Genomic DNA, 19,140 nt, shown 5'->3' with positions numbered 1-19,140 from the left:
AAAACTAGAACATTTCCATTGAATACATTCATATTTATTACCTTGAATCATGAATTAGATAATAAGATAGATAAGACGGTGTGTAGCACTTAGTAAGTCCTCAGTAAAAGACAACTATTACAAAGAAGGATTAAAAAGGGAGAATTTACTTTAAGAACTTTATAAACAATCAATACTAACAATAATAGCGTATATTGCTTTTGCATGGGGCTTTAATTTACATGCAGCAGTCTCCACAACATCCCTGTGAGGTAGAACAAATGCCATGATTCTCATTTAATATGAAGAAACAGACACAAAGGGTAAATGATGTACCAAAGTTATACAGCCAAGAAATGGCAGAGTCATGCACCAGGTATCCTGAAACTTCAATGCTGGCTGACAATCCTACAACGGTCTAGCCCCTTTCAAGTGCCCCCATCGCTTCCCCATTCCTCAAGCTATAAGTAAGGGGCTTGAGCATAGGAGGAAGAACTGTGTAGAAGACAGAGACCACTTTGTCATGGCTAGGGGTACCGTAGCGCTTAATCCTTAAGTAGATGAACATGGCAGCCCCGTAGAAGAGGGATACTGCTGTCAGGTGGGAGGAACAGGTCACCAGAGCCTCTTTACGGGTCTCAGCAGAGTTCATACGGAGCACAGCAGCCAGAATATGAGCATAGGAGGCCATGATGATGCAGAAGGGAAGGAGGAGCATGAAGACACAGCAAGCAAATAGCAGGTTCTCAAAACGGGATGTGTCTGCACAGGCCAGCTTCAAAAAAGCTGGCACCTCGCAGAAGAAGTGGTCCACATTCCTGGAGCCACAGTAGGGGAAGGTCATGGCTGCCACCATCTGGATCATTCCATCTAGTATGCCAAAGGCCCAGGATCCTCCAGCAATCTGAAGACAGACCCTCTGACTCATGAGGATGGCATAGTGAAGTGGGTGGCTAATGGCTACATAGTGGTCTTAAGCCATGAGTCCCAGTAAGAGCCCCTCAGAGCCCACAAGAGAGACAAAAAGACCAATTTGTATACCACAACCCACAAAGGAGATGGACTTTCTGCCAGACTGGAAGTTGACTGCCATCTTTGGCACAATGTTGCATACCAACATGATGTCCATGAGGGAAAGCTGACTAAGGAAGAAGTACATGGGTGTATGAAGTCGAGGATTTATGTAGATGAGGGAGATGAGTAGGACATTCCCACAGAGGGCCACTGTGAAGACCATCATGACCATAGAGAAAAGAACAAGATCAGTTGCACAGTACGAAAAGATGCCCAAGAGGACAAAGTCATCTGTGTATGATTGATTCAACCAGGTGTCCATGGCTCAGTTGTTCCTAGTCAACTGAGAATATGTCAAAAAAAAAAAAAAAAAAGTTCTTGAAATAACTGACATATCTTTGCATTCTGCCTCTTCAGATAGTCATTTTCTTTGTAAGTTATCAGATGTCAGCAACATAAGCTTTGGGACATAAAAAAGGACATTCTTTCATATTCCTATGACACAGATGATAGAATCTCTGCTAGCTTATAGAATTGGACTGCATATCAATATTTGCATGTATCCATTCCAAGTGTGGAAACTGAGTTATTTTGTATTTCCAATATAATATAAATAGTCTTGATAAGACTATGACTTATATTGGATAATCTTCCTTCTGTAGGCAAAATCTTGGCTTTGCTATTGCAACCTGACTCTACAAATGCCAGTAAATTTCCAGTAGTCAGAAAGCACTGCTTTAAAGCAGACCAAGCTAGATTCGGCCCACCTCGCATGCAAAGAAGGGCCAGCTGTGACCGTTAGTTGATCTCAACAGAGGATGCAGGAACAGGTGGAATGAATGAGAAGGAAAATCATCACCCAGACCCCATTCTGAAGTGAGAGGCTTGAGAAGAATCATATCACCTCCTGTTTCCTGGCCACTGTAATTCCTGCAACGTCTTTCCTATGTATTCCTACTAGAATTTCCCCTCCCCAGTATGCCTGCGTGGCCACCATATAAGCCCTGCTTCCCCATAGCTCAGGGATTGGGATGTGAGGCACTTCCTCCTGGCTCCTTGCTCTGTGCATTGCAATAAAGTTACTTTCTCTTTCTCAAAGGCAGGTGCCCAGATTATTGGCAGGCCTGAGCATGACTGACAGAGCCCACCCTCTAGGATTTGGCAACATCATATCACACTGACTGTCTTATCTGGGATTACATGGACTTGGTAAACTATCTCTAATGCGGCTTGGGCCATTTTATATCCAGTATATAATTTATATGTGTTACAATAAGGGAAAGTAATAAAAGCTTAAGATTTTCTTTAGTGTTTATTTACTCAGGCCAGAAATCTTGAGATCAGTCTTAATGCCTCTGTTTCTTTCATGCCCTCTATTCAAACAATCAGAAAAGCCACTTGGCTGGCTCCACATTCAAAATATCTCAGAATCCAATTAGATCTTACCACCCCCACTGCTGCTACCTTGGTCCAAGTGAGCTAGATTATAATTCTTTGTCTCCCAGTTTCTACCCTTGAACCCCTTGAGACTTTCTCACAGCAATTCAAATGGCTCTGCTAAAATGTAAGTCAGATGATGTAACTCTCAAGCTGAAAGTGTATCAGTGACTTCTTAGGTTACTCCAAACAAAGCCAAACCCACTGCCCTCGAGTAGATTCCGACTCATAGCGATCCTATAGGACAGAGTACAACTGTCCTGTAGAGTTTCCAAGGAACGCCTGGCGGATTATGACCTGCAAACCTCTTGGTTAACAGCCATAGCACTTAACCACTATGCCACCAGCATTTCCTAAATTGCTTCAAACAAAGCCAAAATCCTCTAAGTAGCACCCAGGGTCCTTTATGATTCTTCTCTCTCACAAATACTGTTACTCTGATCTCATTTCCTACCATTCCTTCCCCACACTTATTGTGCTTCCCCCTCACTCAGTGAATTTCCTGAGGAAAAAAAAAGCTATGCATACTTCTACCTTTGCCATTTGCATTTACTCTTCTCTTTTCCAGACTTCTCTCTGTATCTCCTGTGCTTCAGAACTTTACTCAAACGCCAACTTTTTTAAGAGATCTTCCATGAAAGCCATGTTAAAAACTATAAATGTCTTCACTGCCTAGCCAATTGCCTGCTTTACTTTCATCTACAACACTTAGATCATTTGACGCATATCTGCTTGTTTGTACTTTTACTACCTGTCACGTCCCACTACAATATCAGCACTGTTTTTGTTCATAGTTGTGTTGAAATCCCCTAGAATGGTGCTCAGCTAATAGTATGAGCTCAACATTTAAAAGTTGGCTGAATAAAATAATACACATTGAAGTAGTATGCAATTTCCATTTTCTAAAAGCAGAAAGCATGCCACTTTCATTACAAGAGAACATCTTCTTCGTATGAATGTTGTACAAGTTCACTGCTTCATTCTTTTCTGGAGGGTAGTCAGCAATAAAGTAAGAAATATCTTCAGGTATTTAGAAAAGATAATCATGTTATTACAAATGGATGTTGCTGACATCTAGAAGACATACATATGCTGGTGTGTTCATGTTGCCCATAGCTCACTGCAAAGAGGAAACAAGGCAACTCCAGTGGCTTGGTCTCTGTGTAAAGGCCCATGTACATTTCCAAGCTAGGATGGGCCTGCCCACGTGCTGAGAATGTCTAGTGCTGCCCACTGTGTGCAGAGACCTTCAGCCATGTACACCCTACCAACTTCAACCTTCAAGGAGACGTGCTTTCAGTCTCTCTTTCTTTCCCTCTCTTTCTTCTCTCATCACTTCTCACGATTGTCACATTTCCTTCTGGTTACCACACACTTACATAACAAGTACATCTCCCTAGGAAAGCCTTTCCCTTGCAGAAACAGCAAATACAACAGAGAGAGCCAGAAAGGACACCCAAGTCCTGGGTCCAAGAACCATCTCTTCTATCAGCACTGACTGTGAACCTCATCAAGTGCTCCAGGCCCCTGCCAGAGGCACTTGCATCATCTGTGAAATGAGGATAATTATGCCAGTTCCCCATCCCTGTGCTCTAATAAGCCTCTGATGAGAAAGTTTATGTGGAATTTTCCAGAAAAGAGCTCTAACATGTCAGTTTACTAGCAGTAATACCATGTCAATGACTAGCAACATTTATCTCTCCATATCAGATGACTCCCCTGGGCTCTAGATTCTTATACACACTGTGTTCTTAGCCTCTTTGCTCAGATATCCAAGAGGTTCATCCCACCTGAAGTGAAAAAATAGAGCTCTTGGTTCTATTCTAGAGAACCTTGTGTCCTCCCACCTTCTTCCCCATTTCAGTTAATAGCTGTCTCTTTTCAAAATATCTCCACCCCCTGGGTACTTCTCACCCCTCCCCTGCTTCCACCATGCCCACAACATTGTCCCTGCTCCCTGGAGGATTGCAGTGGCACCTGATGTGTACTCGAAAAGGTTATGTTGAAAATAAAAAATTTTGGTCTTCTGTACATATTCACCACAAACACACACACACACACAAACACAGGCAAAATTATGCTGAAGCCCTAACCCTTTTACCTGTAAATATGACCTTCTTTGGAAATAAGGGTTTTCTTTTGTTATGCTAATGAGATCATACTAGAATAGTGTTCTGTGGTACATAGGGTTGCTATGAGTTGGAACCAGCTTGCCGGCACCTAACAACAACAACAACAATGACCAGAATAAGGTGGGTCCTAAACCTAAACACTTCTGAATGGTGTCTTATAAAAAGAGCAGAACAGGTACAGACACCCACACGTGGGGAAGCGATCATATAAGGAACTTCTATAAGCCAAGGTATTCCTTGGGCTACAAAAGGGGAAAGAGACAAGGATCTTTCCCTGGAACCCAGAGAGAAAGAAAGACAGAAAACAGACAAGCCCTGATGAAGCTCTGAAGTTGAACTTATAACCTCCAAAACTATGAGACAATATACCCCTCTTCTTTAAGGCCACCCACTTGCAGTATTTTTCTGTTATGGCAATACTCCTAAACTAAGACAACCCACTAACTAGACTGGTCTCATGACTTGCCCCCGGCCCCAAAGTTTTTTTGCAGCATAGAAGTGGAGCGAGCTCTCAGTAAGAAAAATAAGTTTAGTTCTCAATAAGTACTAAAGTCAAACTGCTCTAAGAATAAAATCGAGACTGTCTGGCTGGCCTCCATCACCATCCAGATCCCCGTTCCCCAGCTTTCCATGGGGATCCCTGTCTCAAGGCTCCCCAACCTCCCTGTTCCTCCCTCACAGGAGGCAGACACCATCCCTGGGTGGAGTTCGACACTGGTTCTTACCTGTCAGGGAAGTCTCTTCCCCAGATATCCTCAGCCTTCTTCACTCACCTCTTTCTGTCCCGTATCAGTGAGGTCTTTCCTCAATTCCCTAATTAAAGTTGCAATCCCTCTGTCCCCTATTCCTCTTCCCTGCCTTTTGTTTCCCATAGCACTCAAAGCCATCTGACAAGATGCATCTTATTCATATGGATTTGTTTGTTTTCTGATTTTCCAATAGAACCTATGTTTCCTGATTCCATTTTGCTGACAGTGGAATCCTGGACTCCTAAAACAGCTTTTGGAATATATTATCTTCTCAGTAGATGTTTGTTGAATGAATAATATTTGCACGATGTAAAAACACCTCAAGAAATTATTCTAACATCTCACATGCTCATTTTTCTTGCTCTCTAGCTTCAGTCCTTTCTGCTGTAGGTTTAGTTAATGGCTTCATACTGCTTCCTAGAAGCACACAAAAGAAGCCTCCTTGTTTCCTCAGTATTGTCTCAGTGCAGCATAACTCTATTTCCCATCTGCCCCCTCTTCCTGCCCCTTCCCTTTCATTTATCTCTACTCTTTATTCTTCCTGCTTTAGATCACTCTTCGATCCAGGAACCCGTTGTTGACCACCTCCATCGCAATCAAGACAGAGGTTAAAATGATACTAGGGAAAGAAAATGAGAGAAGTAAGTAAAAGGAAGAGGAGGACTAGAAAAAAAGAGGCAAAATTCCAGAAAGTGAATGTCTCCTACTTTCCTCCCTCCACACCCAGAAAAAAAGGTAGGACCGAGGCAGACAAAGGAGAAAAGGAAAATGCGGGTAAACAAATAGAAATGGCGAGATGAGCTGGCAAAACCAATAACAGGAACTGCAAGAAAAGGGAAAAGATGGAGAGACTGTCACTTGCCTTTGGGTGGGTCCCCTGGAGGAAAACAAATTCAGCAGAGAAACCCTGTGGAGAAGTCTCTAGCACCAAAATCATTTCATCTTCCTTCTGTGTTTGCACAAATAGGGTTAGAATGGGCAGGCAGGAGCCCCCCACCAAGATCTGATCCTTTCCTCAGCCCCCCACTAACTGTCAGCCTGGCTGTGGATGCACGTGTCACCTTCAGCCTGACTGTGGACTCTCTAGGTCAGACAGCGCATCTCAGACAGCCAACAGCCTCCTCTCAGCAAAAGGGGAGGAGAAGAAGTTGACTTGACAAGGAGATGGCGCAGGCCAGATGGGGTCAGGGCCAAGACCTGTGCATCCAAGCCACAGATTGCTGCCTGCCCACCTTCCCCAGAGCTCTGCCTCTCAGTCCAGGTTGTAGAACCCTCTACTACTGCTCACCCAGCTACTTATCATAGAAACTGTGTGAGGAGGGTAAAGCTGAAGGCTCCCAAGGGAGCCAACAAAAGTCTAGCCGTGGAATGGGAGCTCCCAAGTTGACAATTAAACCCAAAAAGGAGCCTGGGGACAGGAGTGGGATCAAGACACTGGGGACAGTGTAAGGAAACCCAGTCAGCGGAAGGCCATAGGACCAGTCAGGAACAGGAATTGGGGGCAAGTTGTCCTTGTGATCCATACTTTCTCCACATTTCGGCACTTTCCCAGTGACACTCAGACCCTTCTGGGGTCTCCACCTATTGCTACCTCAGCCTTCCCTTTCCTGCACTCCATCATTCACACCTCTCTTTTTTTTGCCCCCATGAAGTCAGCCAACCTCTACTAAGCACCCATATTATGCAGAGTACTGGGTGAGATGTGCTTGAATTAAAAATGGGAACTGAACACAGCTCCTGGCATGGGGGGTTTAAATACGCTTGCATGAGGCATTCAAGGGATTCAGATGGAAGCATGAGAGCATGGTTTCATCCCAAATACTGTCAGAGTTTTCTATAAGATCACCACTCTTCATAGTTTGTTGTAGACAGTCCTATTTTCTACGATAATTATGCCCGTTTTTCCTGTTTAATTGTGTATAGCACGCCATTTCACTCACTCTCTAGTGGGAGAGAAATAAGAGCATCCACATTCCTGGTCCTAGGAGGAGAGAAAGAAGAGCACCCATATTCCCAAGATTCAGAGAGCATGGCATCAGATTTTTCTGTAAGATCAATGCACTTCATGGTTTATAGTAGACAGTGTTGTTTACAGCTATACCTGTTGACCAGGTATAAGTATAAATAGCAGCCACTTCACCCTCTAGAGATTCCCAGGTGGATAATAAGTTATATGGTCACTCTATTTTTGGCTTTATGTCCCACAGAAGCAGGTCAATTTATTCATCATTAATTTTCCAAAAGGCCAATTTATTGGAAATCACATGGTCAAATCATCGCGTTATCTTTTCCCCTTAATTCTTTAACTTTATTTCACTGGTTTTCACTTTGTTTTCACAATGGCAATAAATACGTGTCACTTGCTCATACAGTGTGCTTGGGTCAGCTGTTGGAGGCTGACAAGCAGACGGGAGAGATTAGAGAGCCGAGAGATTGGCCTCAAAGGGAGTTTTGGAAATATGGAGGTGCAGAAGAAGGGGAGAAGATAAAGGACATAGGAAAAATAAGCTCCCTGACAAACTGGTTTTAGGCACAGCAAATTGGCTTTTGAAGACTCTCCCCAAATCCATCTCATATTCTTCTCCTGTTCCAGCCTCTTCTTTCTCTTCCTCAAGCAGTTGACCTACGCTGGTTCTCCATATGTACCTGATGTTTTTCTTCCTACACACTTTTGTTCAAGCTATTTCCCCCACTGGAACATGCTTTGCCTGCTTTGTCTTTTCTTCTTGTTGTTGTTATTAGGTGCTGTTGAGTTGGCTCTGACTCATAGCAACCCTATGCACAACAGAACGAAACACTGTCCGGTCCTGCGCCATCCTTACAACCGTTGTTACGCTTGAGCTCATTGTTGCAGCCACTGTCAATCCACCTTGTCGAGGATCTTCCTCTTTTCTGCTGACCCTGTACTCTGCCAAGCATGATGTCCTTCTCCAGGGAATGATCCCTCCTGACAACATGTCCACAGTATGTAAGACACAGTCTCGGCATCCTTGCCTCTAAGAAGCATTCTGACCGCACTTCATCCAAGACAGATTTGTTTGTTCTTTTGGCAGTGCATGGTATATTCAATATTCTTCACCAACACCATAATTCAAAGGTGTTAACTGTTCTTCGGTCTTCCTTATTCATTGTCCAGCTTTTCTTACTCAAACATAATTCATTCTGTAAAGACCCATCATCCTTTGTAATCAATGTCACGGAACAGTTTGTGTATGGATTCTTGACTGGTAACCTAATTTGTTATGTAAACTATCACCTAAAATTTGATAAATATATATATATATATATATTTACCATTTTGACCTTCCAAAAGATTCAGTCAGTCCTCAGGGACCTCAGCCTCCATGAGCTCCTGCAGACTATTGTCTGTACATTTTGCAGTGTACCCTGTTCTGCCATGTGAAATCTGTTATACTACTGTTTATCTAACCTACATATTGATTGGGTGAAGGTTGATTGTGTACAAACAACTTTACTCTTGATGACACATCAGGCTTACCCCACAGCTGTTTACTCACCTTCAGTTATTAGTCTATGTCTCACTTAGCTAATCAAGATTGTTTTTCAAGCAGGCTAAGGTTCATTCCCATCCAAGTCACAACTTAAATTTCCCATCCAGTTCAAAGTCTCACCCCTGTTCCTGCCTACCTCAGGCCTAATTGGAGACTTGGAGACCCACTGTATGGCAAAGGTTAAGAATCTTCCTTTTACTCTTCTTCCCCCTCCTCTCATTCTTTGAATCTTCCTTCCTTCCTTTATGCATTGGGGTTTGCAGGAAGGATCATGAAATATGCGGCAATTGTGCAATCTGTTGAGGACATCAGTTGAGATATCTAAAGTCCAATCTATCTTTCTTTCTGTCGTCTATCTGTCTGTCTGTCTTTCTATCTACTATCTATCTATCTATCATCTATCTATCTATCTATCTATCTATCTATCTATCTATCTATCTATCTATCTATCTATCTATCTATCATCTATCTATCTATCATCTATCTATCTCTGTACATTTGGGGGATGTTGAGCGCCTACCCAACCTCTGAGACCTCTGCAGTGACACTTCCCCTATATGGGTATGTGCTCACTAGTTGACAATTTTGTGACCACCTCCCATTTCCTGTCCCTAGAATTTTCCTTTCAGGCCTTTACACAGACCACCCTCAAAAACACTATTTTTCAAGAAAGCTTTAGATGGTGACCTTCCAAAGCATCCACTTCAGAAACATGCCAGCCAGTCATCCCAAACACTGGACTGTTGCTGTATTTTGTTCTTGTCAATGAGAGATGCTCTAGCTTGTCTCACTACTTCAGAATCATCCAGGTACCTGTTACGCATTTACCTATGTCTGCAAGCTCCCTGGAACACACATGCCAGGATCTCCCTGGAGATCATTTCCCTGGCTCCACTCCATGGAATCAGGCCCAGGAATTTCTCTAGCTACAAAGCACGCATCCAGGGATCTAGCTGCCAATTTCCCTTTGTATAGGAGGAGTACTTTTGAATCCTCTCTTATTCAGGGAGCAGAGAAGGGAAATGCTACTGTACTTAAAGTTGCATTTATTGGTGCAGAAAGGAGCCCATGCAGCATGGGAAACAAAGAGTGTCACAGTAAGAGCGTGTTTTGAGGAATTTGCTATAGAATTTTTTATTGAACTTGATATACAAGATAACGTCTATCTTGTTTTTTCTGTGTTTCTTTTCATCTTAACTATACAATACACCTATCCTTTTTCAAAAATGCAGTCTCCAGCTTTGTCTGCCCACAGATGTGTTCCTGGTGGTCTTTGACTGATAGATATCAATGATATTTTTGTCTTTGATATCAGATAAATGTTTTACATAATTAAAAATAGCAAAATTGAATCAAAAAGACAATTTTTCTGCCCACAATGTCTTCCAGTTTTGAAAAATACTAGAAAAGCTTTGAATAAAATAAAAAAGAAGTATGTTTGAAAGCACCAGAAAGATACCAGACAGATAGGACTCAGGGGTCAAAATTATGGACAGAAGGGAAATATACTAACATGAGCTCAATATTATGTGTGCTTTTCTCCTTGAAATGTCTGTTGATTAATAAGTAACACAGGCTTAGAGGGGGAGAAACTGAACATAAAACAGAGACTAAAAGGGTTGGGAGCTGAGCAGATCTTTTGCCAGTTCTTGTCCTGGACACTCAAAAATTGGTATGAAGGCTGAGCAATGAGGCACCCTCCCCCAAAACTAAGACTTTCATTTGGAATGCTGGAAAGACTGTACCCTAAAAGCAATGGTGAGCTGTAAATAGATCAGCTTTTACAAAGACTGAATGCAGCTCCAAATCAACACAATTACTAAACTGAAATGTGCTGATTTGTGCACTACTCTATCTTCCAACCCCCAAGTACTGTGGGGTCTTGCATGCTGCCGTGGTGCTGGAAGCTATGCCACAGGTATTCAGATACCAGCAGGGTCACCCATGGAGGACAGGTTTCAGCTGAGCTTCCAGACTAAGACAGACAAGGAAGAAGGACCCGGCAGTATACTTCTGAAAAGTATTACCAGTGAAAACGTTATGAATAGTAGCAGAACCTTGTCTGATATAGTGCTGGAAGAGGAGCCCTCCCCCCAATTGGAAGGCACTCAAAAGATGACTAGGGACGAGCTGCTTCCACGAAGTAGAGTTGACCTTAATGACGTGGATGGAGTAAAGCTTTCAGGACCTTCATTTGCTGATGTGGCATGACTCAAAATAAGAAGAAACAGCTGCAAACATCCATTAATAATCAGAACCTGGAAAGTACAAAGTATGAATCTAGGAAAACTAGAAATCATCAAAAATGAAACAGAATGCATAAACATTGATATCCTAGGCATTAGTGAGCTCAAATGGACTGGTATTGGCCATTTTGAATCAGACAGTCATATAGTCTGCTATGCTTGGAATGACAACTTGAAGAGGAATGGTGTTGCATTCATCGTCAAAAAGAATGTTTCAAGATATATCCTGAGGAGGTGGGGCCAAGATGGCGGACTAGGTGGACGCTACCGCGGATCCCTCTTGCAACAAAGACTCGGAAAAACAAGTGAATCGATCACATACATAACAATCTACGAACTCTGAACAACAAACACAGATTTAGAGATGGAGAATGAACAAATACGGGGAGGCAGCAATTGTTTTCAGAGCCTGGAGCCAGCGTACCAGTCAGGTGACCTTCGGTGCCCGATTTGGGGCAGAGCCCAGGGGGGCAGACGGCACAAACAAGGGGCTCAGCCCTAGCCCCCGAACTCATTCCTGGAGGGGGCCCAGCCGGTTCACGGAGGCGGCGCAGCGACACGGCTGGCGGGACGGGGAGCCTCCGGGAGGCAGCGACTGATTTTCGAGTCGGGAGTGCACCGTCCCAGTAGGGGAACCTTAACCTTGGACGTGGGGCTGACAGCGGAGGATCTGACCGTGACTCCAGTGGGCCAGACACCCCGGGGGCAATCTCCACACAGACAGCACACATAGGCGACGCGCCCCGTGGAAATCTCAGATATAATAGTCATTCCAAGCAAGACAAGCAACTCTGGCTATATTCTGAGGTGCTACTCTCATATCTCTCTGATCCCTCCCCCACCCTCCCCAGGAGGCTTCATTAACATCCGAATAGCCTGAGCCAGAGAGAGAACTCTGAAAGGGATCTGACTGCATTTTTTTTAACAGGTTTTCTGGAAAAACTAGTTTCCCCGTGATGGCTCGGAGACAGCAGTCCATATCAAACCACATAAAGAAGCAGACCATGACAGCTTCTCCAACCCCCCAAACAAAAGAATCAAAATATTTCCCAAATGAAGATACAATCCTGGAATTATCAGATACAGAATATAAAAAACTAATTTACAGAATGCTTAAAGACATCACAAACGAAATAAGGCAAACTGCAGAAAAAGCCAAGGAACACACTGATAAAACTGTTGAAGAGCTCAAAAAGATTATTCGAGAACATAGTGGAAAATTAATAAGTTGCAAGAATCCATAGAGAGACAATATGCAGAAATCCAAAAGATTAACAATAAAATTACAGAATTAGACAACGCAATAGGAAGTCAGAGGAGCAGACTCGAGCAATTAGAATGCAGACTGGGACATCTGGAGGACCAGGGAATCAACACCAACATAGCTGAAAAAAAATCAGATAAAAGAATTAAAAAAAAATGAAGAAACCCTAAGAATCATGTGGGACTCTATCAAGAAGGATAACTTGCGGGTGATTGGAGTCCCAGAACAGGGAGGGGGGACAGAAAACACAGAGAAAATAGTTGAAGAACTCCTCACACAAAACTTCCCTGACATCATGAAAGACGAAAGGATATCTATCCAAGATGCTCATCGAACCCCATTTAAGATTGATCCAAAAAGAAAAACACCAAGACATATTATTATCAAACTCGTCAAAACCAAAGATAAAGAGAAAATTTTAAAAGCAGCCAGGGAGAAAAGAAAGGTTTCCTTCAAGGGAGAATCAATAAGAATAAGTTCAGACTACTCAGCAGAAACCATGCAGGCAAGAAGGGAATGGGACGACATATACAGAACACTGAAGGAGAAAAACTGCCAGCCAAGGATCATATATCCAGCAAAACTCTCTCTGAAATATGAAGGCCAAATTAATATATTTACAGATAAACACAAGTTTAGAGAATTTGCAAAAACCAAACCAAAGCTACAAGAAATACTAAAGGATATTGTTTGGTCAGAAAACCAATAATATCAGGGACCAGCACAATACAAGGTCACAAAACAGAACGTCTTGATATCAACTCAAATAGGGAAATCACAAAAACAAACAAATTAAGATTAATTAAAATAAATAAATAAATAAAATAATACACATAACAGGGAATCATGGAAGTCAATAGGTAAAAGATCACAATAATCAAAAAGAGGGACTAAATACAGGAGGCATTGAACTGCCATATGGAGAGTGATACAAGGCGATATAGAACAATACAAGTCAGGTTTTTACTTAGAAAAATAGGGGTAAATAATAAGGTAACCACAAAAAGGTATAACAACTCCATAACTCAAGATAAAAGCCAAGAAAAAGTAACGACTCAACTAACATAAAGTCAAACACTATGAAAATGAGGATCTCACAATTTACTAAGAAAAACGTGTCAGCACAAAAAAGTATGTGGAAAAATGAAATTGTCAACAACACACATGAAAAGGCATCAAAATGACAGCACTAAAAACTTATTTATCTATAATTACGCTGAATGTAAATGGACTAAATGCACCAATAAAGAGTCAGAGAGTCACGGACTGGATAAAGAAACACGATCCATCTATACGCTGCCTACAAGAGACACACCTTAGACTTAGAGACACAAACAAACTAAAACTCAAAGGATGGAAAAAAATATATCAAGCAAACAATAAGCAAAAAAGAAGAGGAGTAGCAGTATTAATTTCGGACAAAATAGACTTTAGACTTAAATCCACCACAAAGGATAAAGAAGGACACTATGTAATGATAAAAGGGACAATTGATCAGGAAGACATAACCATATTAAATATTTATGCACCCAATGACAGGGCTGCAAGATACATAAATCAAATTTTAACAGAATTGAAAAGTGAGATAGACACCTCCACAATTATAGTAGGAGACTTCAACACACCACTTTCGGAGAAGGACAGGACATCCAGTAAGAAGCTCAGTAGAGACGCAGAAGACCTACTTACAACAATCAACCAACTTGACCTCATTGACTTATACAGAACTCTCCACCCAACTGCTGCAAAATATACTTTTTTTTCTGGCGCACATGGAACATTCTCTAGAATAGACCACATATTAGGTCATAAAACAAACCTTTGCAGAGTCCAAAACATCGAAATATTACAAAGCATCTTCTCAGACCACAAGGCAATAAAACTAGAAATCAATAACAGAAAAACTAGGGAAAAGAAATCAAATACTTGGAAAATGAACAATACCCTCCTGAAAAAAGAATGGGTTATAGAAGACATCAAGGAGGGAATAAGGAAATTCATAGAATGCAACGAGAATGAAAATACTTCCTATCAAAACCTCTGGGACACAGCAAAAGCAGTGCTCAGAGGCCAATTTATATCGATAAATGCACACATACAAAAAGAAGAAAGAGCCAAAATCAGAGAACTGTCCCGACAACTTGAACAAATAGAAAGTGAGCAAAAGAACCCATCAGGCACCAGAAGAAAACAAATAATAAAAATTAGAGCTGAACTAAATGAATTAGAGAACAGAAAAACAATTGAAAGAATTAACAAAGCCAAAAGCTGGGTCTTTGAAAAAATTAACAAAATTGATAAACCATTGGCTAGACTGACTAAAGAAATACAAGAAAGGAAACAAATAACCCGAATAAGAAACGAGAAGGACCACATCACAACAGAACCAAATGAAATTAAAAGAATCATTTCAGATTATTATGAAAAATTGTACTCTAACAAATTTGAAAATCTAGAAGAAAGGGATGAATTCCTAGAAAAACACTACCTACCTAAACTAACACATTCAGAAGTAGAACAACTAAATAGACCCATAACAAAAAAAGAGATTGAAACAGTAATCAAAAAACTCCCAACAAAAAAAAGCCCTGGCCCGGACGGCTTCACTGCAGAGTTCTACCAAACTTTCAGAGAAGAGTTAACACCACTACTTCTGAAGGTATTCCAAAGCATAGAAAATGACGGAATACTACCCAACTCATTCTATGAAGCCACCATCTCCCTGATACCAAAACCAGGTAAGGACATTACAAAAAAAGAAAATTATAGACCTACATCCCTCATGAACATTGATACAAAAATCCTCAAAAAAATTCTAGCCAATAGAATCCAACAACACATCAAACAAATAATTCACCCTAATCAAGTGGGATTTATACCAGGTATGCAAGGCTGGTTTAATATCAGAAAAACCATTAATGTAATCCATCACATAAATAAAACAAAAGACAAAAACCACATGATCTTATCAATTGATGCAGAAAAGGCATTTGACAAAGTCCAACACCCATTTATGATAAAAACTCTTACCAAAATAGGAATTGAAGGAAAATTCCTCAACATAATAAAGGGCATCTATGCAAAGCCAACAGCCAATATCACTCTAAATGGGGAGAACCTGAAAGCATTTCCCTTGAGAACGGGAACCAGACAAGGATGCCCTTTATCACCACTCTTATTCAACGTCGTGCTGGAAGTCCTAGCCAGGGCAATTAGGCTAGACAAAGAAATAAAAGGTATCCGGATTGGCAAGGAAGAAGTAAAGTTATCACTATTTGCAGATGACATGATCTTATACACCGAAAACCCTAAGGAATCCTCCAGAAAACTACTGAAACTAATAGAAGAGTTTGGCAGAGTCTCAGGTTGTAAAATACACATGCAAAAATCACTTGGATTCCTCTACATCAACAAAAAGCACACCGAAGAGGAAATAACCAAATCAATACCATTCACAGTAGCCCCCAAGAAGATAAGATACTTAGGAATAAATCTTACCAAGGATGTAAAAGACCTATACAAAGAAAACTACAAAGCTCTACTACAAGAAATTCAAAAGGACATACTTAAGTGGAAAAACATACCTTGCTCATGGATAGGAAGACTTAACATAGTAAAAATGTCTATTCTACCAAAAGCCATCTATACATTTAACGCACTTCCGATCCAAATTCCAATGTCATATTTTAAGGGGATAGAGAAACAAATCACCAATTTCATATGGAAGGGAAAGAAGCCCCGGATAAGCAAAGCACTACTGAAAAAGAAGAAGAAAGTGGGAGGCCTCACTTTACCTGACTTCAGAAGCTATTATACAGCCACAGTAGTCAAAACAGCCTGGTACTGGTACAACAACAGGCACGTAGACCAATGGAACAGAATTGAGAACCCAGACATAGATCCATCCACGTATGAGCAGCTGATATTTGACAAAGGACCAGTGTCAATTAATTGGGGAAAAGATAGCCTTTTTAACAAATGGTGCTGGCATAACTGGATATCCATTTGCAAAAAAATGAAACAGGACCCATACCTCACACCATGCACAAAAACTAACTCCAAGTGGATCAAAGACCTAAACATAAAGACTAAAACGATAAAGATCATGGAAGAAAAAATAAGGACAACCCTAGGAGCCCTAATACAAGGCATAAACAGAATACAAAACATTACCAAAAATGATGAAGAGAAACCCGATAACTGGGAGCTCCTAAAAATCAAACACCTATGCTCATCTAAAGACTTCTCCAAAAGAGTAAAAAGACCACCTACAGATTGGGAAAGAATTTTCAGCTATGACATCTGTGACCAGCGCCTGATCTCTAAAATCTACATGATTCTGTCAAAACTCAACCACAAAAAGACAAACAACCCAATCAAGAAGTGGGCAAAGGATATGAACACACATTTCACTAAGGAAGATATTCAGGCAGCCAACAGATACATGAGAAAATGCTCTCGATCATTAGCCATTAGAGAAATGCAAATTAAAACTAAGATGAGATTCCATCTCACACCAGCAAGGCTGGCATTAATCCAAAAAACACAAAATAATAAATGTTGCAGAGGCTGCGGAGAGATTGGAACTCTCATACGCTGCTGGTGGGAATGTAAAATGGTACAACCACTTTGGAAATCTATCTGGTGTTATCTTAAACAGTTTGAAATAGAACTACCATACAACTCAGAAATCCCACTCCTGGGAATATACCCTAGAGATACAAGAGCCTTCATACAAACAGATATATGCACACCCAGATTTATTGCAGCTCTGTTTACAATAGCAAAAAGTTGGAAGCAACCAAGGTGTCCATCAACGGATGAATGGGTAAATAAATTGTGGTATATTCACACAATGGAATGCTACGCATCGATAAAGAACAGTGACGAATCTCTGAAACATTTCATAACATGGAGGAACCTGGAAGGCATTATGCTGAGCGAAATTAGTCAGAGGCAAAAGGACAAATATTGTATAAGACCACTATTATAAGATCTTGAGAAATAGTAAACCTGAGAAGAACACATACTTTTGTGGTTACGAGGGGGGGAGGGAGGGAGGGTGGGAGAGGGTTTTTTATTGATTAATCAGTAGATAAGAACTGCTTTAGGTGAAGGAACAGACAACACTCCATACATGGAAGGTCAGCTCAATTGGACTGGACCGAAAGCAAAGAAGTTTCCAGGATAAAATGAATGCTTCAAAGGTCAGCGGAGCAAGCGCGGGGGTCTGGGGAACATGGTTTGCGGGGACTTCTAAGTCAATTGGCAAAATAATTCTATTATGAAATCATTCTGCATCCCACTTTGAAATGTGGTGTCTGGGGTCTTAAATGCTAACAAGCGGCCATCTAAGATGCCTCAGTTGGTCTCAACCCACCTGGATCAAAGGAGAATGAAGAACACCAAGGCCACACGACAACTAAGAGCCCAAGAGACAGAAAGGGCCACATGAACCAGAGACCTACATCATCCTGAGACCAGAAGAACTAGTTGGTGCCCGGCCACAATCGATGACTGCCCTGACAGGGAGCACAGCAGAGAACCCCTGAGGGAGCAGGAGATCAGTGGGATACAGACCCCAAATTCTCATAAAAAGACCAAACTTAATGGTCTGACTGGGACTAGAGGAATCCCGGCGGCCATGGTCCCCAGACCTTCTGTTGGCACAGGACAGGAACCATCCCCGAAGACAACTCATCAGACATGAAGGGGACTGGTCAGCGGGTGGCAGAGAGACGCTGATGAAGAGTGAGCTAATTATATCAGGTGGACACTTGAGATTGTGTTGGCAACTCTTGTCTGGAGGGGGGATGGGAGGATAGAGAGAGAGGGAAGCCTGCAAAATTGTCAAGAAAGGAGAGACTGAAAGGGCTGACTCAAGAGGGGGAGAGCAAGTGGGAGTAGGGAGTGAGATGTATGTAAACTTATATGTGACAGACTGATTGGATTTGTAAACGTTCACTTGAAGCTTAATAAAAGTTATAAAAAAAAAAAAAGTACCACTCCAAAAAAAAAAAAAAAAAAAGGGACAATTGACCAGGAAGATATAACCATATTAAATATTTGTGCACCCAATGACAGGGCTGCAAGATACATAAAACAAACTTTAACAGAACTGAAAAGTGAGATAGACACCTCCACAATTATACTAGGACACTTCAACACAACACTTTCGGAGAAGGATAGGACTTCCAGTAAGAAGCTCAATAGAGACACGGAAGACCTAATTGCTACAATCAACTAACTTGACCTCATAGACCTACACAGAACACTCCACCCAACTGCTGCAAAATATACTTTTTTTTCTAGCGCACATGGAACATTCTCTAGAATAGATCACATATTAGGTCATAAAACAAACCTTTGCAGAGTCCAAAACATCGAAATATTACAAAGCATCTTCTCAGACCACAAGACCATAAAAGTGGAAATCAATAACGTAAAAATCAGGGAAAAGAAATTAAATACTTGGAAACTGAGCAACACCCTGCTGAAAAAAGACTGGGTTATAGAAGACATTAAGGAGGGAATAAAGAAATTCATAGAATGCAATAAGAATGAAAACACTTCCTATCAAAACCTCTGAGACAGAGCAAAAGCAGTGCTCAGAGGTCAATTTATATCAATAAATGCACACATACAAAAAAAAGAAAGGGCCAAAATCAAAGAATTATCCCTACAACGTAAACAAATAGAAAGAGAGCAACAAAGGAAACCCTCGGGCACCAGAAGAAAACAATAAAAATTAGAGCTGAACTAAATGAAACAGAAAACAGAACAACAATTGCAAGAATCAACAAGACC

At 41.3% G+C, this 19,140-nt stretch overlaps 1 pseudogene; it reads right to left on the bottom strand.

Moving 5' to 3' along the window:
• Window positions 1-368: 368 nt before the first annotated feature.
• On the bottom strand, window positions 369-1,315 carry LOC100676468 (olfactory receptor 2V1-like; annotated as a pseudogene).
• Window positions 1,316-19,140: the final 17,825 nt, after the last annotated feature.

The sequence above is a fragment of the Loxodonta africana genome, chromosome 2 (assembly GCF_030014295.1).
Source record: "Loxodonta africana isolate mLoxAfr1 chromosome 2, mLoxAfr1.hap2, whole genome shotgun sequence".
NCBI lineage: Eukaryota > Metazoa > Chordata > Mammalia > Proboscidea > Elephantidae > Loxodonta > Loxodonta africana.
Note: the sequence above shows the minus strand (reverse complement) of the source record. Positions and strands in the feature narration are given on the sequence as shown.